Genomic DNA, 26236 nt, shown 5'->3' with positions numbered 1-26236 from the left:
GTGACCCAAAAGTGAGCACAAAATTATCTCAACAGCTGAACAACAAAAAGGAACAGGGAAAGAAGAATATTGTTAGCATGAATCAAATCACATCGGTTGACAGTTTGGCATTCTAGCAATCTGAGGTACCACTTACTCTCGGGTTGAGGGACAGGAGTTAGTCGATGAATCAACAGGAAAACTGGGGAATCACACAACTTTCATACACTATTGGAACACATTTAAATAATAAACCTCAAATTGGGAGGTGATCTCAGGACCAGAACCATAAAGAATACCTTGATTTCTCATGAAAGCATGTTTGCCAGGTGGCACTGATCAGAAAACTTGGTCTTGTCTCACTTTAATATGACATTATTTAATTAACACTAATACCTCTGCATTTTTATTTGCCATTTTCAAAATGCTTTCAGTTTACTTGTGCTGTGACAGCCCAACATACACCTACTATTTCCCTACCCATCACCTCTTAATATTTTACCTATACTTATTAGTGGAAAGCTGATTACGTTCACCAGAAAATCAAACTGACCATATAATCACTGGGACTAAAAAGACGACACCAATTTTGAACTGTGCTCTGCTTAATATTCTTCCATCACACATAGACTTGCAGAATCAGCTATTGCAGTATCAAACCAGGAATAAAATGATCAATAAAATGATTATGAATCTGAGCCATTTGTCCAGGTCAGAATTTGCCCTTGCCTGCACTCGGAGAAGCAGGCTTATGTCTTTCTAATTAACAATCTTGTAAAAATCTCTTCAGTAATTCCATATTTGGATTCGTTCAATGAGTTATGATTCTATTGCAGGCAGAAATTGAGGGATTGTGTGTGAAAACAAAAATAGGTTATGTACAAAAATTATCAATCTATTGATAATTCCACATTGCTTTGCCTCTGGACATCGCCAGATTGAAAAGGAAGACGAGAATCTCCAAATGAAGCATCTTGAATTTGCTAAAGCAGATTGTTCAATTTTCAGCTGGGTAGCCTTTGTTACGGATGTTGGAAGTAGCATTTACCTCAACAGTGGTGGTACTTCTGTAAATTCTGAAGGGACCAATAGTTTGACATATACAGTGTCCAAAAGGTTCAATAGGGCAGTGGTTTCCAGACTGGGAGTCGAGATGCATGACCAGCATTTCAGAGAGGCGGTAATGGAGGCAGACACAGATTTGGAAACTGTCAGCGAGGGTCAGGGATGTTCATCACAAATTTGCATAATTACGAGATGTATATTGTGTGTTGATCTATAATACACAAATGTGAATAATTATACACTGAATGTTACAATGCTGCTTTATTGCTGTTTTGTTTATATGGGCTATTAGTTTTTTTGTGTTAATTTGCAAGTATTGAAGTGGGTAATTTTGGAAAATAGTTTGGGAAAAATTGCAACAATGGGGCTCATGCAGAGTCTAATGGGAAGCTAGCAAGACAGTCTCAGAAGAGAGATAAATGTTTGTAATTACAAAAAGAGCTAGAAACTAATAAAGTCAAGAATCTTAATTTCTCTGTTGCTTCTTGTTACTGCATCAGGAGAAGACATTAAGGTGACAAATTGAAATTCCCTTGATTTTGAAAAGAATCAACAAAATTGGTTATGAAGGTAACTGACTTACATAGCAGAAGGGTCAGAGGCAAGAGTATGACTTGGAAAACGGAGATGAAGACACAAATCAGGCAGACCATCACAGAAGCTAATCATCCATCGATTAACTCCTTGTTGTTGCAGAAAGGCTGCCAACATTATCAAAGCTCCTGCCCGTCCCAGTAATGCTGTCCTACAACCTCTTCCATCAGGCAGAAGGTAAAGAAATTTGAAAACATTCACCAACAGGTTCAAGAACAGCTTCTTCGCTGCTGTTATTAGACTGTTTAGTGGATTCTCTGACTTCAATTAATGTTGATCTTACCTAGCACACCGCCTGTGCAGTTGTAACCTGAATGCCTCACTGTGTCTAAACACCTTATGATCTGCATGTTCTTGCTTATATGATCAGCATGTACTGCTCACAAATAAAGCTTTTCACTGTACTTAGGTACACATGACTACAATAAATCAAATCAAATGAGAGAATGGCAAGAAGATTGAGCAGGCAGGTTTTATCTTAGTGTATCGGCCTTATCAGATCTTGAAGATGTTCTGGGTGATATTCCATGTGAGATGAATAACTAGACATTGGTTAGCTCCTGAAGAACAAGCACTTCACCAAGCCAGGTACAGAAAACTGTCAGAAAGATAATGGCGGAGTTGAATTTATTAGCTGTTGCACCCTCAGCCAGACTGCACAAAAATACACCTGGCAAATCCATTGGGAGAAGGAAGCTTTTGTTTTATTGTTTTGCTGTTCAGGAATTATTTCCAAAGACAATGAGCTTCCGTGATTCAGGACAACACCAAGGTCACCAATCAAATAAGTTAACCTGAAAATGACAGCCACCTGAGTTTGAGAAACTAGAGATGCAGCAGGATGATAGGCTACACAGGTTTATTGAACTGAGAAAAAATGAGCAATGACGACATTAACCAACAAAACCTCAATAAATTGCAATTGAAGTACAATAAATGTCTTCATTTCTATAATTTATTAATGTTCCAACCTGAACTGAAGGTCAATTTTCTCCAATTTATCCTACTCTCTTACATTAAACCTTTTAATGGCAATAGCCATTACAAATATTTCACACACAATTGTGAAACTTACTGATTGGCCAATTACACAAATAACAGCAAAGATATAACATCAACATAATTTAATGACCTCCAAAAAGTAGCTTCCACTGCAATCAATGGCTTGATTGATGTTAAAGAATAGAAAATAGGAAAAAGAGAAGCAGTTATTAAACACACTACAATCAGCCACTAATTATGTTCAATGGCACGGAGAGGAGATATAGGTTGGAAATTCAGATATAGGGGTTCCCTGAATGTCCCACAGCTTATGACTACAGGAAGTCTCTGATTCATTCTTACAGGGTTGTCTCCTAATAGCCAGCCTGATTGCCTGACTGCCCAGGATCTCCTGATAAACTACAAGAGATTCTGGTGGAATGGCAGGGTGATTCGATCATTGGAGGCTTGATGATTATAATCAGATGGAATCTGATCACAGGGTAAAGGAAGCAGATGCTGGTCAACAAAATGATCATGTGTTGTTGACGAGATGAGAGAAAGATGGTAATTGGGAGCAGGGAGAGAAGATAGATTGTTGCTGTGGGATAGAGTTGAACATAGAATCCCTACAGTGTGAAAGCAGGTCATTCAGCCAATTGAGTCCACACCGACCATCCAAAAAGCATCCCACCCAAACCCAGCCCCTACCTATCCCAGTAAGCCTATGCATTTCCTATACCTGCACATCCCTGGATACAGTGCACAATTTAGCATAGCCAATCCATCTCACCTGTTCATCTTTGGACTGTGGGAGGAAACTGGAGGACCCAGAGGAAACCCTCACAGACACTGGGAGCACGTGCAAACTCCACACAGACAGTCACCCGAGGATGGAATTGAACCTGGGACCTTGGTGCTGTGAGGTAACAGTGCTAACCATTGAGCCACCATGCCACTTCTTACATTTCAATGCTGAATGGTTCAGTGCTCTGGCACCTTTCTTTGCAAGCACCCAGCTCATGGGTCATACCAGGGCAGAATCACAGGTCCCTAGCATTGTAAGGCAGCGGTGCCAACCACTGAGCCACCATGTTGCCCATGGTGTTCATGGTGTTAGCTGGTTGAGCTTAGAAGAAACAGTCCTGCTATCCCTGGACCACAAAGCAGTACAACCGCATAGATCCAGCCCCTTCATGTCTCCCTTTGCCTCTTCAGCTTGCCAAGGTTCGACAAAATCTCACCAACTTTGGTTAAAAATTGTATCACCTCCAATTTGGATGCACGAAGCCTCCTTACAAGGTTTCAATAACTGACCTATCCTCCTACAAATGGATTTATCACCCACCCCTTATCCAGCCTCTGCTATAAATCAATATGAGTGGATTCAAGTCAGGGTAGTGCCCTTTTCAGTTTTAAATTTGTCTTTACAAAACCTTCCACCTGCACTGAATCCACTTACTTTGGGGAATTGAAACTATCCCCAATGTCATAGAACCATTGACATTTGTAGCATTGAGAAAGGCCAGTTGGCTTGTCAAGGCTTGTGAGTGATGTTGAGAATGGTCTGAATAGTGGGAGGAGGGGATTAGATGGATGAAACCAGCCAGGGATCAATTATTCCAAAACCTAATCCATATCTGCATGAACCTTCCACTGAAGATAATGATAGACACTAACCTTCAAATTAGTAGAATGGAGAAGACCATTGAAGTTAGGAGTGTTCTCCTCAGGACAAAGAAGACTAACAGAAGATTCAATAGAGATGTCAATAATTATGGAGGGTTTTGACAGAGGAAAAAGGGGCAAAACTCTTTTCACTGGTCAATAGCAGAGTCAAGAACAGAATACATTGGTTTACTTGTCAATCGTGTTAAATCAATGTGCAAATGAAGAACAAGTTGCAGCAAGTTGCTTTGATCGGTTTCACATTCCACCCACCTTTTGTCTAAAGAGAATCTTTTCTCACAGCCTTGTGTTTTACATTGTATTACCTGAAGGAAACGTTCTGACAGTAAAATGTATTTTCTAATCGGTGATATCCATTTAGTTTATAAATGGGTACAACAGCATCTGAAAGGGTGTTAGAACACAGTCAATGGTAACTTTCAAAAGGGAATTGATAGATTTCTGAAGAGGAAGAATTTTCAAGACTATGGAGAAAGAGTATCAGACTGGAACAAAGAGCCAATACATGCACAATGGGTCAAATGGTCTCATTCTGCACAGTAGGATTCAGGTAATAATGACAGGGGTATATCAAGTCTTTAATTTCTCTCATCTCACCTACACTGGATAACAATGTTCAACAGTTATGCAGCATTGTAACAGACTAAAATGGTAGCATTTACCAAAATTGGAGAAAGTGGAATTTCTAAGTTAATTATTACAAAGTCTGAGACTGCCTGCTATGTCCAAGTTCTTTCCTGCAACAGCAGATATCTCCTCTCTGTTCTATCCAACTGAGATGAACATATAAACTCAAGCAAAAATATCACCATGAACATGCCTAAAAATGAAACTTGGCCCATTGGTTGCCGACAAATGTCTACCAACCAGACAGAAGTAATACCAGCTCAATGCCATCTTCCTGGCAAAGAGGATCATTCAAGTCTGCCCAATGTATTTCTACAAATCTAGTTTAATTCTGACTCTCCTGCTCTCTTCCTGCATACTTATTTCAATATGTACCAAATTCACTTTTTAAGACAATTTATGGATCTCACTCCAGCAATGGTTCATGACGGTTTCACATTCCACTCACCTACAGTCTAAAGAGAATCTTTTCTCACAGCCTTGTGTGTTTACATTGTATTGCCTGAAGGAAACCTTTTGACAGTAAAATGTATTTTCTAATCGGTGATATCCATTTAGTTTATAAATGGGTTACAACAGCATCATTGCAATCAAAAAATATTCACAAATGTACAGACTTTAACGTATTGTGACCATCCCACCAAATTTCCCAGCCCAACCAGCCCACCTCCCCCACAACTGTGGTTCCACAATAGAAATGCTAATGAATTTAAGTTAAACCTACATTCCAACTTTCATACATTGACTGTCTTTTGCTCTGTCAAATTAATACTCTGTGAAACATTTATAATAGTATGACTGAGTCTGACGTATAATTTTCTGCACTCTCTCTAGAGTTGCAAGATACACTCACACAGGAAGGAAGCATTCGTTATTTATATGGAATGCTCATTTCAATGAGTTTTCTAACCTCAATATGGTTCATCGCTGCTGTTAGCCATACATACACAATGGGAGGAATCTTCCAGAGGCCTGATGTTAAGGCAAGATTTGCCGCAGAATCTCCTGAGAAATACAACAATTTCAACAGCAGAAGCAAAATCGCTGCAGCTTTAATGGGTGTTGAGGGAGTTTCTTGCTAGGAATGCCAAGTTGTCCACTGAAAGGAATTATTGCTTGTTAAAATTTGAGGTGAGGCAATGATGGCTTGGCATTACCACTGGACCAGTAAACCAGAGATTATCCAAATAATGTTCTAGAGATCATGAAACCATTGTCAATTGTTGTAATACCCATCTGGTTTCCTAACGCCCTTTAGAGAAGGAAGTCTGCCACCTTTACCTGGTCTGGTAGATAATGATGCCTTTTTGGGAAGAAACAGTGAGAAATCCGGCTGGGCTTCATGGTGACAAACCTTCCCACAACATCAAAGCAGCTGACACTCAGGCAAGGAAATAGTAAAACTCAGCTCAGTGTCCACAATGGAAGGATCAGTGTTTTGTAGAGAAAGGGGGTGTGCAGGTGCAAACTGGACCCCACACAGCTCTGTTGAAATGACGAGACCCAGATCAAGCAGTGATACAATGTTGAGGTGAGTTTCTTACTGGACTGCCTCAGAATGCCAATGTATTTTCGATCCACAGTTAATACCCACTGTATTGCCAGAAGATTGGCTCTCCAGACTGTTGTAGCAGCTGGCAGACTGCAGGCAACCCTCACAAGGTCGAGAAATCACTGAGCACCAGCATCTCAAGGATCCCAACAGCAGGAAGAGGATTCTTTCAGCAGCTCTGCAACGAGGTTTTCATTGCAAAGACAATGTTGATTTGGTTTCAGGAGGATTATTAAAATTGGCTGAAACACCTGCATGTTTGGAAGGCACCTTCAAGTCATCACCTTCCAAGTCTGGTTCAGGATTGTTTAAATGAGTAATCCAAAGGGACATCACCCAGACCTTAATTATATTGATGCTTTGTTTGGTAAATATGTATTGAGAGAGTGCTATCGCATTCTACTGTCAAGCATTTGCCAGCTCATCTTTCTGTTGGTAACACGTGTATAATCAAGCCAGGCTCAGCATGCATAAGGATCAGCACTTGCATCATATTCAAGATCTCTGTTCTGTCGACTGTTGAAGTCAGTGGGGTTAATGAGGCACTCCTCAGTCCTGACAAAAAAGGCATTAGTCAGTCATTCAGGTCATGATAGGAAATATGGGCTAATGAAAGCCACTAGTTTTTAGATCAGAGTGGTGCTGGAAAAGCACAGCGGGTCAGGCAGCATCCGAGGAGCAGGAAAATCGACTAGCCTGTTGCTGGAGGGTGGTCTGCGACAGAGAAGTGTAGTCCACTTCAACACTATTCCTCAGTGAGTCCAGAAAGTGATTCTTGTCCTGTCATTCTTGTTTATCTGTGCAGTCTTTGAGGAGAAAGTGAGGTCTGCAGATGCTGGAGATCAGAGCTGAAAATGTGTTGCTGGAAAAGCGCAGCAGGTCAGGCGGCATCCAGGGAACAGGAGAATCAACGTTTCGGGCATAAGCCCTTCTTCAGGAATGAGGAAAGTTTGTCCAGCAGGCTAAGATAAAAGGTAGGGAGGAGGGACTTGGGGGAGGGGCGTCGGAAATGCGATAGGTGGAAAGAGGTCAAGGTGAGGGTGATAGGTCAGACTGGGGTGGGGGTGGAGAGGTCAGGAAGAAGATTGCAGCATCGCCTTCCTAACCTGCAATCTTCTTTGTAAGGAGACAGAAGTGTAGTATTGTCAGTCTGGAAGCTGGAGCCACTCCTAGCAATGTAGACAGCCAAAGCTCCTGGCAACTAGAGAGCTGAAACCATTATGCCCCTTATTAACTGCTTCCCAGACTCCCAACCACATTAGAATTTCTCCCCATATCTGAGATTTAATGAGTTTGTGTATTGGAAAACAATAGTGGCAATGTCACTGGACTAATAATGAGGCCCAAGCTAATGCCCTGGGGACATTGGTTCAAATGGTGGAACTTAAATTCAATTCATAAAAATCTGAAATTGAAAACTGGTTTCCACAATGGTGACCATCAATCATTGTAAAAAAAAACTCCATCTACTTCATTTCCTTTAGAGAAGGAAATATAGAGGGACCGCAGCAAAAGGTTTATCAAATTGATTCCTGGGATGGCAGGACTGATGTGTGAGGAGAGATTGAATTGGTTAGAATTTTATTTCCTGGAGTTTTGAAGATTGGGGGGGTGTGGGGTGGGAATCTCATAGAAACCTATAAAATTCTAACAGGACTATATAGATTAGATGCAGGAAGGATGCTCCTGATGAGCAGGGAGTCCAGAACCAGGTGTCCTTGTTTAAGGATAAGAAGTAACCTTTTTGGACTGAGATGAGGAGAAATTTCTCCACCCAGAGAGTAGGGCCGAGCCTGGGAAATTCACTACCACAGGAAGTGGTTGAGGTCAAAACATTGTGTGTTTTCAAGAAGGAAGTAGCTCTTGTGGCTAAAGGGATCAAGGGATATGAAGGGGCAGAGCGGGATTAAAGTATTGAGCTCAATGATCGTATTGCCTGGTGGAGCAGGCTCGAGGGGTCAGGCAAGCTTGTCCTGCTCCTATCTTCTATGTTTCTAGGAAACTGCAATCCTTTGCTAGTCTGGAATATTTGCTAGTACAGCTACACGATGACTCTTAATGGCCCTCTGAGATGGCCTAAAAACCCTGAGTTGAAACACAATTAGGAATAGGTAACAAGTGCTGGCCTTGCCAGTGATGCATCCCATCAAATCCTGTCAAAGAATTTTCAAGGAATCATTGGAGCGTGACTTTGATCTTTAAGTTCTCCTTCGAAAGGGTTAAATGCCTGATGAATACCAAACACCGGAAAATTAAAAGAGGTTGCAAGAATTGAGCAGGCAGCTCTCCCCAGTTGCGAATATACCTTCCATCCCATCCCATTGACATTGAGCAGGCTAGGTTAAAAACAGCCTTGACCCTTACACAGTAAATCAGTATGCTGAACTGCTTCTTCTTATAACTAGAAGAGTGGGCCATTTGTTCAGCTCCATCAGATGTAATGCTTTGGTTTTGCCGCTAAAGGTCACGTCGGCATTAATCTGCTTAAATTAGGCAAATCTGAGAAACAGCAGCAAATTTCATCGACATTTCTTAGACATGTAATTCAGCTTTCCTTGTCTCAGGTGACAGTTGCTCCTGTCAGGTGAGCATTCTCCGAGCTCTGGTAAAGGCAGGGTCACCAGCTTGTTAATTTTGACCTATGAAATAGCTGGCTTTCCAAATGTCGTGAGTCCCACTGATGTCTTACGCATGACTCTCACACCAGCTGTCGATACTGAGGGTGAGGTTGGAAAGTTTTGCTCTCTGTACGGTCATGTCTGAGAAAGGTTTTTAAAAGCATGCATTCAAACACTTTGGGAAAAGGGGAACTTCCCCTTGATCACTGCATTGAACATAATTTAATATTTTTGCTCTTAATTGCCTCAGCAAGGGACGTCTTTAAACTGGACAATGTTTTGTTTCATTCATGATATGTGAGCATCTCTTGCTGGGCCAACATTTATTGGGCATCCCCAATTGCCCTTGAGAAGGTGGTGGTGAGCTGCCTTCTTGAACCACTGCAGACCCTGTGCTGTGGGTTGACTCACAAAGCCCTTAGGGAGGGAATTCCAGGATTTTGACCAAGCAACAGTGAAGGAACAACGATATATTTCCAGTCAGCAAGGTGAATAGCTTGGTGGGGAAATTGCAGGTGATGATGTACCCACATAGCTTCCAGTTGGAAGTGGTTGTGGGTTTGATGCTTGTGCAAGTGGTCCTATTGGTAGCTTCACCAGGTTGACACCTCATCTTTGGGTGTGCCTGATGCTAATCTTGGCATGTCCTCCTACACTCTCCATTGAACTAGGCTTGAATTAATGGTTGATTGGGGGGTAATGCCGGGCCATGAGGTTACAGATTGTGCTGGAGCATAATTCTGCTGCTGTTGATGGCTCACAGCAACTCATGAGTGCACAGTCTTGAGTTGCTAGATCTGTTCAAAGTCTGTCTCATTTAGCACAATGACAATGCCACATAGCACGATGGAGGGTATTCTCAATGTGAAGATGGAATTTAGTCTGCACAAGGACTGTGTGGTGGTTACTCTTACTGACACTGTCATAGACAGGTGCATTGACAGCCAGCAGATTGGTAAGGGTAAGGACAAGTATGGTTTTCCCTCTTGTTGGTTCACTCACCACCTGCTGCAGACCCAGCCTACCAGCTAGGTCCTTTAGAATCAGTAATGCTGCTGCCGAGCCAATCTTGATGGTGGACATTGAAACCGCCCGCCCAGGGCACATTTTCCACCCTTGCCATCCTCATTGCTTCAACATGGAGGAGTACTGATTCATCAGCTGAGGGAAAACAGTAGCTGATAATCAGGAGGGGGTTTCCCTTGTCCATGTTTAACCTGAAGCCATGAGACTTTGTGGAGTCTGGACTCAATGTTGAGGACTCCCAAGGTAAATCCCACCTGACGTCATATCACTGTGCTGCCACCTCTGCTGGCTATGTCCTACTGGGAGAATAGAAAATATCCAAGGTAGGTAGTCCCTACTGGGACATTGTCTGTTAGGTATGAGTCCATGAATGATTAGATTAGATTAGATTAGATTACTTACAGTGTGGAAACAGGCCCTTCGGCCCAACAAGTCCACACCGCCCTGCCGAAGCGCAACCCACCCATACCCCTACATTTACCCCTTACCTAACACTACGGGCAATTTAGCATGGCCAATTCACCTGACCTGCACATCTTTTAGACTGTGGGAGGAAACCGGAGCACCCGGAGGAAACCCACGCAGACACGGGGAGAACATGCAAACTCCACACAGTCAGTCACCTGAGGCGGGAATTGAACCCGGGTCTCTGGCGCTGTGAGGCAGCAGTGCTAACCACTGTGCCACCGTGCCGCCCACACATGACTATATCAGGCTGTTGCTTGATTAGTCTGTGAGACAGCTCTCCCAGTTTTGGCATTTGACCTCAGATGTTAGACTTTGCAGGATCGATAGGGTTGTTCCTGCCTTTGTTTTTTCCAGTATCTTGTTTGATGTCAAGTAATCCATCTTGACGGTAAGTAATAGAAGATAGAGCGTTAGGATAAAGGGGGCATTTTCAGGATGGAAACCTGTAAGTGGCTGAGTGCCATAGAGATGAGTGCTGAGATTACAATAATTTACATTATATATTAACAACGTGGATGAGGGGAAGTGAATATACAACAGCCAAGTTTGTGGATGACACAAAAATAGGCGGGGAGATGAGGGGTAGAGATGACATAAAGCATGTGCAGAGGAATATAGATCAATAAAGTGAGTGGGCAAATACTTGACAGATGAAATAAATTGTGGGAAACTGTGAGGTAATGCACTTTGGCAGGAAGAATAGAAGAGCAGAATATTTTTTAACTAAAGAAAGACTGCAGAAAGCTGCCTAAATCACAAAAAGCTAGCAAAATGTTTAACGAGTAATAGGAAAGGCAAATGGAATGTTGGTCTATAATACAAAGGGAATGGAGTATAAAAATATGGAAGTCTTATTAACATTATTAATAAAGTTACCATTGTCACACTCTCCCACTAGAGAGAGATGACCAGAGGTGGCTTAACTTGAGAGATGCCACACTTCAGGCAAAGGGAGAGGTTGAGAAGGCAGTGGTAACATCAGCCATTGTAGGAATTGAACACATGCTGTTGTATCACCCACAAACCAGCTGTCAGCCAAGTGAACAAAATTAGAGATAGCGTAAAGAAGGTTCACAAGTTTGATCCCAGATATAAAAGGATTTTCCTTTGATGAGAGGTTGAGTAGGTTGATTCTGTACTCATTGGAGTTTAGAAGAAAAAAAGACAATCTCATTATACCATGAACAATTCCGAGGGGGCGGATGATGGGAGGTTGTTTACCCATGTGGGAGAGAATCCAGAACAAGAGGGCATAATCTCAGAGTAAGGAGTCATTCAGTTCAAACAGGGATAAGCAGGAATTTCTTCTTTTAGAGAGTAGTGGATCAGAAGTTTGTAAAGTTAGGTATATGAAACGCTGATTTGATTAGATTCCCTACAGAATGGAAACAAGCCCTTCAGCCCAACAAGTCCACACCAACTCTCCCAAGAGTAATTCACCCAGACCCATTTCACTCTGACTAATGCAGTTAACACTACAGGCAATTTAGCATGGCCAATTCACCTGACCTGCACATCTTTGGATTGCGGGAGGAAATCAGAGCACTGGGAGGAAACCCACGCAGACATGGGGAGAATGTGCAAACTCCACACGGACAGTCACCCGAGGCTGGAATCAAACCTGGGTCCCTGGCACAGTGAGGCAGCAGTGCTAACCACTGAGCCACCGTGCTGCCCTGAGATAGGCAACTTTTTTTTATATCAGTGACTGAATCAAGGGTTACGGGGAAAAGATGGAAAGTGAAGTTGAGGATTATCTGATCAGGCAAGATGTCATTGAGTTGCAAAGCAGACTTGATGGGCTGAATGGCCTACTTCTCCATCTACATTGTCTGGTTTTATTTTCTTAACTTTGTCTCTTAATTTCCAAAGAAACATCTACTACGCCTGATATAATGTGAGGAAATGGTCACTTAAAAAAATTAGTTATTTAAAATGAATTATTCACAATGGTGGATTGGCACCTTAATAGAAATTATTTTTCTGTGGGTATTATCAGCTGCAATGAAATGGCATCATACTGCCACTGTTATGTCCCGGAATATTCAAGAAGCAATCTTTTTCTTTAACAGTTAGCTTTTAAAATATTATGCAAATTTAATGGTTCTGTCAGAATTTGCATTTACAGCATTTAAATAAATTTATACCAAAACTCAAGAGAAAGTGTTTTCTCAAAACCAATGCAATAAGGTGCAATTTGATGGATGAGGTTACAGAGATACAGAGCTCAAGAAAACGATCAAGGATGTGGATTTGTGTAGTCAGACCAAAAGCCAAAGCAGGTCAGCAAATATAGCCAAATATAGAGGTGAATTGAACTTTGCGCAATGTTTTGGTTACTGGCAGCCAATGAGCTTAGGTTTACAATGTTGGCAAGTCAAAGCTGTCCAGAAGAGATAGGAAACAGCAGTATAAGGGTTTTAGCATCAGATAAGCTAAGGTAGAGACCAAGATAGGAATTTTAAAAAAAAACATGATTTAGACGGTCTTTCCAGAATTTGCAAAGAAACCTGTTGGACTATAACCTGGTGTTACGTGATTTTTAACTTTTTCCCAGTATTTCTATTTATACAACATTTACCTGACGTAATTTTAACTGATATTATAGTTTTTGACTCAATAACCACTTGAGATGAAATATTTCCCAAGCTCGATTAAGGATGGTAAATCAACGTTAGCCTGGCCTGGAATGTTCACATGCCATTTTAAAAAAAAGCTATGGAGGATTGTTGAAAAAAATCTGTATGGAGAAACACTATTTAGCCTTCCCCATTCTTCTTTTACTGTATACTTCAATCACCAACCCCCTGTTAGCTAACTACTGTCACACATCCTGCACTTTAATGAGGTTCACATTGTTACGGTGTGTAATTAATAAGCTCTCTAACCCATATTACAATAGAACTCTTGAAAGATAACGACCTATTTACAAAAATACCTTTTTTGTTTTCAGTAGAAATGAAAGCGTTACTGTTTTCTTTGTCAATGTATTCTTTGATCATTCATGTGAGCAAAAAAGAAGAATTATGTTTGAGCAGAAGCTAATGGAGATGGTGACATGATAAAAATGGCATAAAGAATACCAAAGCACAGCACTGGGATATTTAAATTTTTAAAAAAATGAACTGTATTAGGAATGATTAGTGTGTAGGCGAGTTTGTCTGCTTTGGTGTGAAACTCTTAAGTAGCACAGGCTTCCTCAAATCAACAGTTGTAACTTCCATGGCATCAATGTTGACTTCACCTGTTCCCTCATTTCTCCTCCCCCCACCTTACCCCAGTTCCAACCTTCCAGCTGAGCACTGTCCCCACGACCTGTCCTACCTGTCAATCTCCCTTCCCACCTATCCACTCCACCTTTCCCTCCGACCTATCACCATTACTCCCCACTTCCATCCACCCATTGCACTCTCAGCTACCTTGCCCCAACCTCACCACCCTCGTCCCATTTATCTCTCCACCTCTGAGGCTCCCAGCCTCATTTCTGATGAAGGGCTTTTGCCCGAAACGTCAATGTTCCTGCTCCTCAGATGCTGCCTGACCGGCTTTGCTTTTCCAGCACCACATTCTTGACTCTGATCTCCAGCATCTGCAGTCCTCACTTTCACCTAGTTGTAACTTCCTCCCATCTAAGTCTCACCAGCTCCCCTGTTCATACCCAGTTACAATGATAAGATTATTGTCTTTTAAGACTGTTGTTCTAAATTTGGGAAAAATGAAAAGAGTTGTGTGACTTATGCACAATCTGCCTGACAGTAAGCCTAGGTGTTTTGATTGTTAGAGATCAAAGGGGCACTTGTATTATTTGCTGAGGTGAAAGTGCATGCTGTCAATACTTAGAGAGTCGCAGCAGTATATAATGAATAGATCGTGAGCCTCTCAAAGTCCCAGAAAGATGATGAGAAACAGCAGTGCTAAAAAAAATTATCCATTTACTTTTAATATGAAAATAAATTTGGATCAAGATAGCTAATTTAAGCAATTCTATTTAGATGCAAGCCTAGAGTGTTTCATGTTGCCATGGGAAAGAGGGTGGATGGGGTCATTTTAAATATCAGATTATAGACTTCCTTACTAATTCACGAATATCACAGACAGACGGCAGTTTACTTTGAGATGATCTATGGCTATCTGAGATACAGAGAGCAGGAGACAGAGGCAGGCAATACCTCACCTGAAACAGAAAATGGTGACTCTATTATTCATCACTCAGCATGCAGGTAGGAGCTGGGGTTCACTTTGAAGTGACTGAGTATGAAGTTTAAAACAGGAGAAAGTGAGGTCTGCAGATGCTGGAGATCAGAGATGGAAATGTGTTGCTGGAAAAGCGCAGCAGGTCAGGCAGCATCTAGGGAACAGGAGAATCGACGTTTCGGGCATTAGCCCTTCTTCAGGAAGTTTAAAACAGGCTACAAGATTCATTCCACTTGTCTAAGGGGAACTTACATGACCTTAAGAAGTTATGTCCTTCCCTGTTATGCTTGGAATGTAGGTATAACCTCTCCTTAAACTCAAGAAGTTGCAACTGTGTCATTGTCTTGACATATTAACATGTGCTCTTGAAATTCATAATGAGCGTATTAAAACAAAAGCAAGCGTTTAGCTGTATCATTTCATTCAGTTCCTCTGCTCTACTTCCACAGTTTCTGAGGAGCTCCTACAACTTGCTGTCCAGTTGGATAATCAATATCCGTACCATCAACTAGGGCGGCATGGTGGCTCAGTGGTTAGAACTGCTGCCTCACAGCACTAGGCACCCGGGTTCAATTTCCACCTTGGGCGACTGTCTGTCTGGAGTTTGCACAATCTCCCCCTGTCTGCGTGGGATTCCTCTGGGCGCTCTGGTTTCTTCACACAGTCCAAAGATGTGCAAGTCAGGTGAATTGGCCATGCTACATTGCCCATATTGTTGGGTGCATTAGTCAGAGGGAAACGGGTCTGGGTGGGTTACTCTTTGGAGGGTTGGTGCAGACTTGTTGGGCCGAAGGCCGATTAGATTTCACATTGTAGGGAACCTAATCTAATCTAATCAACTAGTGACTACATGTTTGGGAATGTGGGCAGGGTGTTGTGGGAAAGGTAAATAGAATCCCAAGGGGGTTAAGATGGTAAGAAGATGTTATTTGAATCTAACAACCAAGTTAATTCATTTTAACCAGCTGGGTAATATGCCCTTGAAACTGGTAGGTCTACAGCATTGCAGACCATGTCAATGATGGACCAGCCCCATAACTGGTGGAAACTGAAATTCAGCATCACGAACAAATGACATTTGCAACTTTAAACCCTGGGTCATCCACATTCCTTGTGCTAGTGGAATGTCTGTAGAAGCCAACAATGTAAAGATTGCGCTGTCACTCTGAACTGGATATTTTGAGAGTTATGGGCAATGCTACTGATTGTATCCATTGATGTTGTATTCTGCAGAATCAACTATTGAGGAGTGTCTTTCCCCCCCCGCCACCGCTCTCAACAATCCAGTTCCCCACCTCCCCCCACTCCCCTCCATGTGAGACATCAACACTTCTTTGATACAGTTACCATGCTCACCATGTCCTGAAGAAGGGCTTATGCCCGAAACGTCAATTCTCCTGCTCCTTGGATGCTGCCTGACCTGCTGCGCTTTTCCAGCAACACATTTTTCACCATGTCTAGACACTGCCTTTTAGCAATATGGTGACCAATAAGCAGCATAAATTGGCAACAATGGAATCCATTGCTCTGCACTTTCTGGTTCAGAGATATTTGCCAAGGATCAGGAGCAAGGCAGGCATTTGAGTGCATCTGCCTCGTTTCACCCTGACTCTGGCAGGGATCCTGTGGTTCAATGAATGATAGTAACTTTGGAGGGCTCCTAGTGGTATCCTCAGTCGATTCTATACCCCAATGCCACTCCTGCCATCCAGGGCAATTAGGAATGGGTAGTCAATGCTGAACTAGCTAGTGATGCCCATGTTTCATGAATGACCAAAAACATCCTGCAGGCCTGCAGCAAGTGACATACCTGTTCCCATGCAGACATAGATACATCAGGGGCAATCGATGTAAGACTCCATGCTGGAGTCTTCGTCACTTCACTTCACCTTGGCAGATCCACCTCTTCGTCTGTGATCAGTGCAGGCAGAGTTGAAGTGACGTGCTAACCGGAACCCATCCTGTGCTGTTCAGACTGAGCACTTTTCATGGTTTCCAAAAGAACATTGGCCAACATTGGTTGAGTCAGAGATCCCTTCATTCAAATGGTGAGTGGCTGAACCAATATTGGATGTGAATGGTGGTGGATGGTGGTGTAGAGTGCGGGTTGGGGGGGAGGCAGCGTGGGGAGGTGGTGGTGGGGGTTGGGTAGAGATGTGAGGTGAACCTACACCTTTGAGTCAAAGCCCAAAAATCCAGACTAATATTTCAAGGCACCTTCTTTCCAAGAGGCCATCTCTCAAATGGGTTGTTAAACTGAGGCCCTTTAACCACTCGTGAGAATACAAAAAGGCCACCAAGACACTGTCAATCCCAACTGTTTCACAGACCTCGGCAGGATTCGCTAAGGCCTGCCAACTGCAGCCAGAGATTTCCTCTTAATTATGTAGATTGGAATCTGAGGATATAATCGGGCTCCAAATGCAAGTTGGTAAATAGTGGAACAATCTTGTGAATACTTTGCAACATCTCCCCTGTAATGAACTTTCAGTCCTAATTTAAATTGTCTACATCGGTCCTGCATGAAATATTCATGGCGGATTGCAACTTTTTAATCAAAACCATGTTAAACTTCACTCACCAGCTCCTCTCCATTCCACAGGAGCATTCAGTTGAAATGGTCCTTTAGATTGTGTGCTGGCATAACACCAGCACCAGCCCCCATGTCCAGTCTACTGCAGGACTGTCACTTCCAACGTCTGTGCATCGGGGCCGTCCACTTCATTTTATTAATTGGTTGGCCGGCATGCAATCAAATACAACCAAACACAGGAGACCTGCATCAGATTGTCGGGGAGTCAATGGCCGAATGGTATGAATGCCGGATTGTTAATCTAGAAACCCAGAGAACATCCTGGGGACTGGGGTTCAAATCCTACCATGGCAGATAGTGGAATTTGAATTCAATAAATATCTGGAGTTAAGAATCCGGTGAATACTATAAGTCAATTGTCAGAAAACCCCATCTAGTTTGCTAATGTCCTTTTGGGAAAGGAAGTCTGCTATCCGTCTGGCCTACTTGTGATTCCAGCCCCACAGCAATGTGGTTGACTATTAATTACCCCCTGGACAATAAATGCTGGCCTAACCAGTGACACCCTCATCCTGTGAATGAATAAAAACAATGTAACTGCCTCCTGATACACATCAGGGATTGCTATAAAATTCTACCCTTTGTTACACAATGTTAAAATGTTGAGCTTGCTTCCAGCAGTATGTTTTACCTGAAGTGGCAGTGCTTAAGTTATCTGCCATGACGTAAGAAACTGCGCGTGAATATCATATATTGAAGAACCCAACAGACCTTTATTACAGAAGTTGCTGGAAAAGCTCAGCAGGCCTCATAGCATCTGTGCAGAGAAATCAAAGTTAGCATTTCAGATCCAGTGACACTTCCCTATAACTGATGTTAGCTACGAGAATATCAGTTCATATGCAGAAGATAGGTAGGGGATGAGGGGGTAAGGAGAAAATGACAGGCAGTGATAGAGCCTAAACAGAGAGAAGAACAGTTGGACAGATAAAGGAGTCAATAACAATCAGGCTGGGAGGTTGAACAGCTGTTAATGGAGACTGCTAGTTGCTAACAGTAGGTAGTGTGTAATTCAGACTATGTGATAACAAGAGTTTAGTGCTGGAAAAGCACACCATGTCAGGCAGCATCTGAGGAGCAGAAGAATCGACGTTTCGGGCATAAGCCCTTCATCAGGAAACGTCGATTCTCCTGCTCCTCTGATGCTGCCTGACCTGCTGTGCTTTGCTTTTCCAGCAGTACACACTTGACTCTGAGCTCAAGCATCTGCAGTTCTCACTTTCTGTTACGTGATAACAAGGCCTGGTGTGTGCGGTAGGGGGCTAGGATATGGGGGAGTTCAGGCTCTAAAATTATTTAATTTGTTATTGAGTCTGGAGGGCTGCAGAGTCCCCAAGTGGAAAATGAGGTGCTGTTCTCCCAGCTTGTACTGAGCTTCGCTGGAGCACTGCAGCAAGCCTGAGACAGAGACGTTGACCAGGGGACAGGGTGGTGTTTTAAAGTGGCAGGGAACTGGAAGCTCAGGGTCTTTTTTGTGGACATGTTCTGTGAAATGGTCAGCTAGTCTATGCTTTGCTTCCCCAATATAGAGGGGTCAGCATTGTAGGCAGCGAGTGCAGTAGACGAGATTGTGAGAAGTGTAGGTAAAGTGCTGCTTCACCCGGAAGGTGTGTTTCAGCCTTTGGATTCTGAGGAGAGAGGATGTGAACAGACGAGTGTTACACCTTCAGTGGTTGCAGGGGAAGGTGTCATGGGGCTGTGGGGGAATGTTGAGAGTGAAGAAGGAGTGGGACAGACTGTACTGGAATGAACAGTCCCTGCAGAAGGCTGACGAGGGAGGGGAGGGGAATTTGTGTCCGATGGTGGCATGTCCCTGGAGATGGAGGAATTGGCGGTTGATTATCTTCTGGATGCGAATGCTGATGGGATGATAGGTACCAATATAGTTACCTACCATCCCTCTAGCATCCACATGCAGAAGATCCAGATGGTCATTTTCCTAGCACCATCAATTCTGAGGAAGGGTCGCTGAACCTGAAATGACAACTTTGCTTTCTCTTTATAAATATTGCCGCACCTGCTGAGGTTTTCCAGCAACTTCTGTTTTTGATTTACAGCATTTGCAGTTATTTTGGTTTTTATTAGACAACTATTATATCTATGCTATTGTGGGCAAATATTGTATCTTCAGGCATCATACTTCCTGGGTTAATAGTGAGCTATTTGAGTACAACAGACAAGTACGCTCACAGTAGAGTGTCATGCTTCAAGTGATGTGAGGTAAGATGAAAGCTGAGATCTTGCTATAATGTAGTGACAATATCATGAGCATGTCTCCTACAGATATATTGACAAGCCTTCTGTGAGACGTTACACAACTGGTTATCCGTGCGAGAGGACTTAAATACGTTGTAAACTTACAGCATAAATGGTTAATATATTTGACCAGAAAAGATAGCTTACTTTGCAAAAGAAAGATTTGCAAAACTTCTGGTTTATGTTCACTGCAATTTAAAATTCACAATCTCAACAAATACAGGAATGTTGTATTTTCCTACGCCAGCCCTATCTGACTTAATTTCAAATTGAAAATCATTCAGTTGCATTTTTATTAGATTTAGAGCAAATTAGTCTTTTAGAAATTTTGAGATAAACTGCAATGACAAATCACAGTGGATAAATGTAGTACTTCATAGCTGAAATGAAAGAAAGTTGCTATATACTGGAATATGAATAGAATATTTGGTATCATCAGCAGATGAAGAGAGTAGCATACACAGAAAAAGCATTTAATATAACAATAATGCACATGAGAAATTGTAAAGATCCAAGAATAGGATGCTGTGGTACTCTACATTTAATATTCAATATATCAGAACAAGTTGAATCAAAATATGTAAATGGCTTAATTTCTATCCGTATTATAACCATGGAACCATGAAAAAGCAGTTCCTCTAACCCTGTAATATTGAAAATTAGAAAATTGAATGGAATGATCCACCGTATCAAAAGCTTTGCTGAGATTCATGAAAACGCATAATCCATGGTCACCCTGTGCCAAGAAGACTGATATTCCATCAAAAATGTCAGCCTGCATTAAATCAGTGATATGATGCTGTCTGAAGCTGTGCTGATAAGTGCTCAACAGGTTTTGACATTACAGAAATAAATATAGGACTGTTTCTTACTTTTTTGGATTGTGTTTGGTGTTGAATTTTTGGAAAGATTTTTCAACATGAGCCGTAGGGAAATTTCTTGCCACATCTAACAAAACTCACCTCATTAACTACCTGCCCCGCCCCAATTGCATCCTACGCATCCAATTCTATCCCCACATGTTCAATTCTAACCCCATCTTCCTGCGTATCCTTCTAGGAGCAACTTACCACTGCCAAGATATCCCAACATTGACCCTGGAGACAACACCATATTTAAAAGGACTTTGCATACCCAGACAAGAGCTGTCAATCCAGAGCTCACCTGCATTGTTCTTGACATTTTGCCCAGATATGGCAGGCAGGGCAGGGATCTGGAGGTCCTATTGGGCTGGTTAGTTCACAGGCTGGGTTTCCTGCTTGCCCATGTTCAGCAGAGGAGACCATGTCAGCAGACCATGGCCCAAGGTTGCCCCCAGTACCACTAGCCTTTCATGCCTTCTGCTCAACCTCCTCACTCGCCCAGAACAACTCCCCATTTGCACCAAAAATAATGGCTGGGCCACCCACATTCATCTCCCTTTATACACCCCTTCATTCTGGGAAGAAAGCAGCCCACAATAGGGCAGAAAGAACCAAGACAGGTAATGTACTGCTGACATTGAACTCCTCACCCCTTATATCGACAATGTCCTGAATCTAACCATCTCAACTGACTGACCACATTCAAGCCCCTGGACTGGAATCGGAGGCTGCCCTTGACTGACTGTACCAGGACCCCTGACTGAAGGATACCACCCATAACTTGACTTGTCTGAGGACTTGTCACAGCCATGATAAGCATCCTGCCTTTGTGTGAGCACAAAGTGTCCAGGCAATAGAGCAGTGTTGTGAGGCTGGTATCATTGGCTGAGGATGAAAGCACAAAAAGGCAAGGCAAAGGCAGTGCAAGACAGGGATACTGTGAACATCCAGATAGACTCAGAGTGAGTGAACACTATGACAGTGTGTGAAAGGCTAAAGATAAAGCCTGGTCCTGCTCATGAGCCCTGAGCACATAGGGTCCTAGCTGCAGCATTACATGCAGAAGTGCCCTTGGCTAATGGTAAGATTCTTCGTAGTGCAGATGAGCAGAGACATCTCGGTATTCATGTACATAGATCCTTGAAAATTGAGTTTTGGAGCCATGAGGTCATGTTGCAGCTGTGCAAAACTCTGGAGCGGCCGCAATTGGAGTCTTGCGTAGATTTCTGGTCACCACATTATAGGAAGGATGTGGATGCTTTGTAAACGGTTCAAAGGAGATTTATTAGTATGTTGCCTGGTATGGAGGGTAGATCGTATGAGGAAAGGCTGAGGGACTTGAGGCTGTTTTTGTTAGAGAGAAGAAAGTTGAGAGGTGGCTTAATTGAGACATATAGATAATCAGAGGGTTAGATCGGGTGGACAGTGAGAGCTTTTTTTCCTCAGATGGTGATTACTAGCTCAAGGGGACATAGCTTTAAATTGAGGGGTGATAGATATAGGACAGATGTCAGAGGTAATTTCTTTAGTCAGAGAGTAGTAGGGGCATTTGTCTGCAATAGTAGTCATCTCTCCCAGTTTAAGGGCATTTAAATGGTCATTGGATAAACATATGGATGAAAATGGAATAGTGTAGGTTAGATGGGTTTCAGATTGGTTCCACAGGTCAGCACAATATCGAGGGCCGAAGGGCCTGTAATTGCGCTGTAACGTTCTATGTTTTAAGCGGATTGGAGAGGTGCCACGGGGAGTTTTAGGGGCTGGGACCGTCAAATGCCAAAGCCTGTCGATATGGAGTGTGAGTGGCCAGTTCTGAAGGAGCACATCATAAAATGGTAATGCCTGGTGTGTGTGGAGGTCCTTCATAGCAAGGAGAGAGCTGGAGTCACCCGCTCTGTCTTCCACATTGAGAATTCTCATTCTCCAGGCTGTGCAGCGTGCTTAATAAGACAGATAGCTGAATATTAATGAGGCAAGTTGTGACATTAATGAAGTGTTTAACAAGCTATAATCCTTTTAATTGGTAACTCGTTGCTGCCCAGTGGGAATCTCACCACACTGCTTGGCAAATGCATAAGAGATAGAGTGAGTTGATCTGGATGTCGAGATAAGTCTTAGTAGATTTGAGCAATTCTGCTACAAATCTCAGCATTGCCCAGTTCCCTCACAGCCTTATAAGTTTTCAGCTATAGTCTATTATAAATAATTTATTCTGAGATGTTTTGAAAAAGTCAGCAGTGTGGAAACTGGGTGCTCGTTATAAGTTAAAGTTGCGTCTTTTTTATGAACTGGTACAACATTTAAAGCTTTTACTGAAATTGATAAAATTACACATGACAAGGAGAAATTACATACATCAGTAAGACGATTAATAATATTTAAGATAATCTTTTAAAGCGATTATTGTTTCTATAAATATTAATTTGGCAGCACAGAATTGAATATTGCTTAAAAACATTTTGTCAAAGTTAAAAGTCACACAACACCAGGTTATAGTCCAACAGGTTTATTTGAAAGCACTAGCTTTTGGAGCGCTGCTCCTTCATTAGGTGGTTGTCACCTGATGAAGAAGCAGTGCTCTGAAAGCTAGTGCTTCCAGATAAACCTGTTGGACTATAACCTAATGGTGGGTGATTTTTAACTTTGTACACCCTGGTCCAACACCGGCACCTCCAAATCATGACATTTTGTCAAAGTAGCTTGTTTTGCACTCATCAGAACAATTCACAAGAATGCCAAATCAAAGGGAGAAAGCACAGTGCCAGTTGGTTGCTAAGTGAACTCTGAATGGGAGAAGAATTGTCATGGAGAATACATCAACTTTATACTTTACTTTTCTCATGACCAGCAGAATTATTTCCCTTAAGTGAACTAAGAGCTTTATATTTTTCACCTCACCAATAAGAGTAACAAATTAATACAAGAATCAGTGAGGAAATTATTCAAAATCTTTTATAGTCAGTGATATTTTGAAGTCATCTTCACATCCAATCCCTACAATATACTATTATAACCATTAGCCATAAATTTAGTAATGTCATGACCTGCATCCTTGACCAATGGATTTTTGTTGTGAATTGCACAGTACACCATCCAGTTTTCCAGCTTTTGTACATTTAACATTTACTCATCTGTTTGAAAAGTGCAGTTTATTTGAAGCTCTGATACTATTTGTGAGCTTGTTCTTAGTGTTCACACATTTTGTTATTAGGCAGCATGGTAGCTCAGTGGTGAGCACTGCTGCCGCACGGGACCTGGGTTCGATTCTACCCTCGGATGACTGTCTGTGTGAAGTTTGCACATTATCCTCATTTTTTTTTCTCTGCTTCCTCTCACAGTCCAAAGATGTGTAGGTTAGGTGGATTAGCCATGGGAAGGGATAGGGTAAGGGGGCGGGTCTGTATGGGATGTTTTTCAGAGGATCAATGTGGACTTGATGGGCCAAATGGCCTGCTTCCACACTGTAGGGATTCTCTGATGTCTTTGAGTCATGTAAGCTTAACTATTGAGTTTATTTCTTGTCCGACATTATCTTAACATCTCTATAGTAGTCTATGGTTAATTAATTAGGTAGGTAAAAACAATGACTGCAGGCTTTTATTCCTGATGAAGGGCTTTTGCCCGAAACGTCGGTTTTGCCTGTCCTCGGATGCTGCCTGAACTGCTGTGCTCTTCCAGCACCACTAATCCAGAATATGGTTAATTAATTGTCTAAGCAAAAATATTCTGTCTTACTTTATAATATTATGGTTAAGATAATAATTTTTCAAAAAAGAAACTGTAAGTATCTTTTACTTCATTCTTTTACAATATGACATCCAGAAAATTCTATTTTCAGATTACATATCTGTTCAGTTTGCTTTCGTATATATTGACTCTTTAAGTATTAATCTTGTTCACTTTGAGTAATATATTGTGAATATCATAAGATGTTTGGAAAAACCCAAGTATAATATTTCAGAAGCAATATGTTCTGCTTTCATATGAGCGAAAATATTGTTTATCAAGGGTGATGTCTCAAAGTTTATTTGAATAGATTTATTGATGTATGCAAGGAGAAAATTGAATACAATAAACTCAGGAACTTATGACGAGTGTAATTTTCAGACAAAATATTAAACTCTCCCGTTCAATGTACTTCTTAATTTTGAGTTGACAACTTGCCCCCCAAATGTTCAAAGCCACCAAAGAATATGCTGAAAACGTACCAGTACAGTGGACAAAAAGCCCTCTTGAAAGTGGACAAATTGGCCAACAAATGTGTGTCTCAGGGACAGCAGTCAGAAATGAGTTGCTTCTATCTGAGGAGTGAGAAATTTGGAAAGGAATTACTCTTCAGTCATAGGCTGTTTCCCACCAGTGATTGCTGCAGGAACCAGCCTGTGATTGGAGGAGCAGGGAGAAGGTGAGTAGCAGCAGTGTCTGTTGGGTGAGATCAGAAGATCATGGCTAGAAAGGGGAGTGGGAATAAGCCAATGGCTACCAATGCTGGAGCGATGAATGGCTCCCAAGATGCAACAGAGGGAAAATGAGCAGTTACAAAGAGGAGAGGGAGAAAGGCTAATTACCATCATGGGGAGGTGATGGCTTAGTGGTACTACTGCTGGACTGTTAATCCAGAAGCCTTGGTACAGTTCTGGGGGCCTGGGTTCAAATCCTACTGTAGCAGATGGTGGAATTTGAATGCAATTTTTTAAAAAACTTGAATTAAGAGTCTAATGATGACCATTGTTGGGAAATACCCATCTGGTTCACTAATGTCTTTTAGGGAAGGAAACTGCCATCTTTACTTCATCTGACTTGCATGTGACTCCACACCCAAGGCAAAGTGGTTGGCTCTTAACTGCCCTCTGGGCAATTGGGGATGGGCAGTAGCCAGTAACTCCCTCATCCTACGAATGAATTTTAAAAAGCAGTGAACTGAAGGGGGTCAATTCAGGAGCTGCAAAGGAGGGAGGTCAGGAGCTGCAAAGGGCAAAACCTATTTAAAAGTTTAAAATGTGTCACCACATTCTCCTACCCTGTTTAAAAAGTGACACACACAGACTTGCACAGACATAAGTAATCCTGCCTGAGCTTAGGAAAATATAAAATATGTGGATGTGGGATGTGCCCTGCAAAAAGCCTTGAGATTTGGTGCCGGGTATCCATTGGAGCAAGTAGTGAGCTGAAGTCACCAAGTACCCACTCCAACTTTCACGTCCAGCATCTAGTTTCTATCCAGTGAATCGTATAATGAGGACCTGCATATTATAAGTCAACTAGATTAGAATCCCTACAGTATGGAAACAGACCATTTGGCCCAACAGGTCCACACCAAACTTCCAGACAGTACCCACCCCGACGCAGACCCATTCACCTACCCAATCTTTACCCCTGACTAATGCACCTAGCACTATGGGCAACCTAGCACAGCCAATTCACCTGACCTGCAATTCTTGGGATTATGGAAGGAAACCAGAGCACCCAGAGGAGACTCACGCAGACACGGGGAGAATATGCAAACTCTACACAGACAGTCGCACAAGGTGGGAATCAAACCCAGCCCCTGGTGCTGTGCGGCAGCAGTGCTAACCACTGAGCCACCGCGCTGCCCCTAATACAATGCTAGTTTGTAAAAAGGGTGATAGGTGATAATGTAAAATAATCCTTGCTAGTGGGCGTCTTGCTGTTCATTAATAAGAATCTCACTTCAACATCCGCAACTAATTTACAAAATGTGTTTCTCCCA

This window comes from Chiloscyllium plagiosum, unplaced genomic scaffold (assembly GCF_037043375.1).
Source record: "Chiloscyllium plagiosum isolate Xiang-an unplaced genomic scaffold, Cpla_swu_hap1 HiC_scaffold_37, whole genome shotgun sequence".
NCBI lineage: Eukaryota > Metazoa > Chordata > Chondrichthyes > Orectolobiformes > Hemiscylliidae > Chiloscyllium > Chiloscyllium plagiosum.
This window is presented reverse-complemented; position numbering follows the sequence as displayed.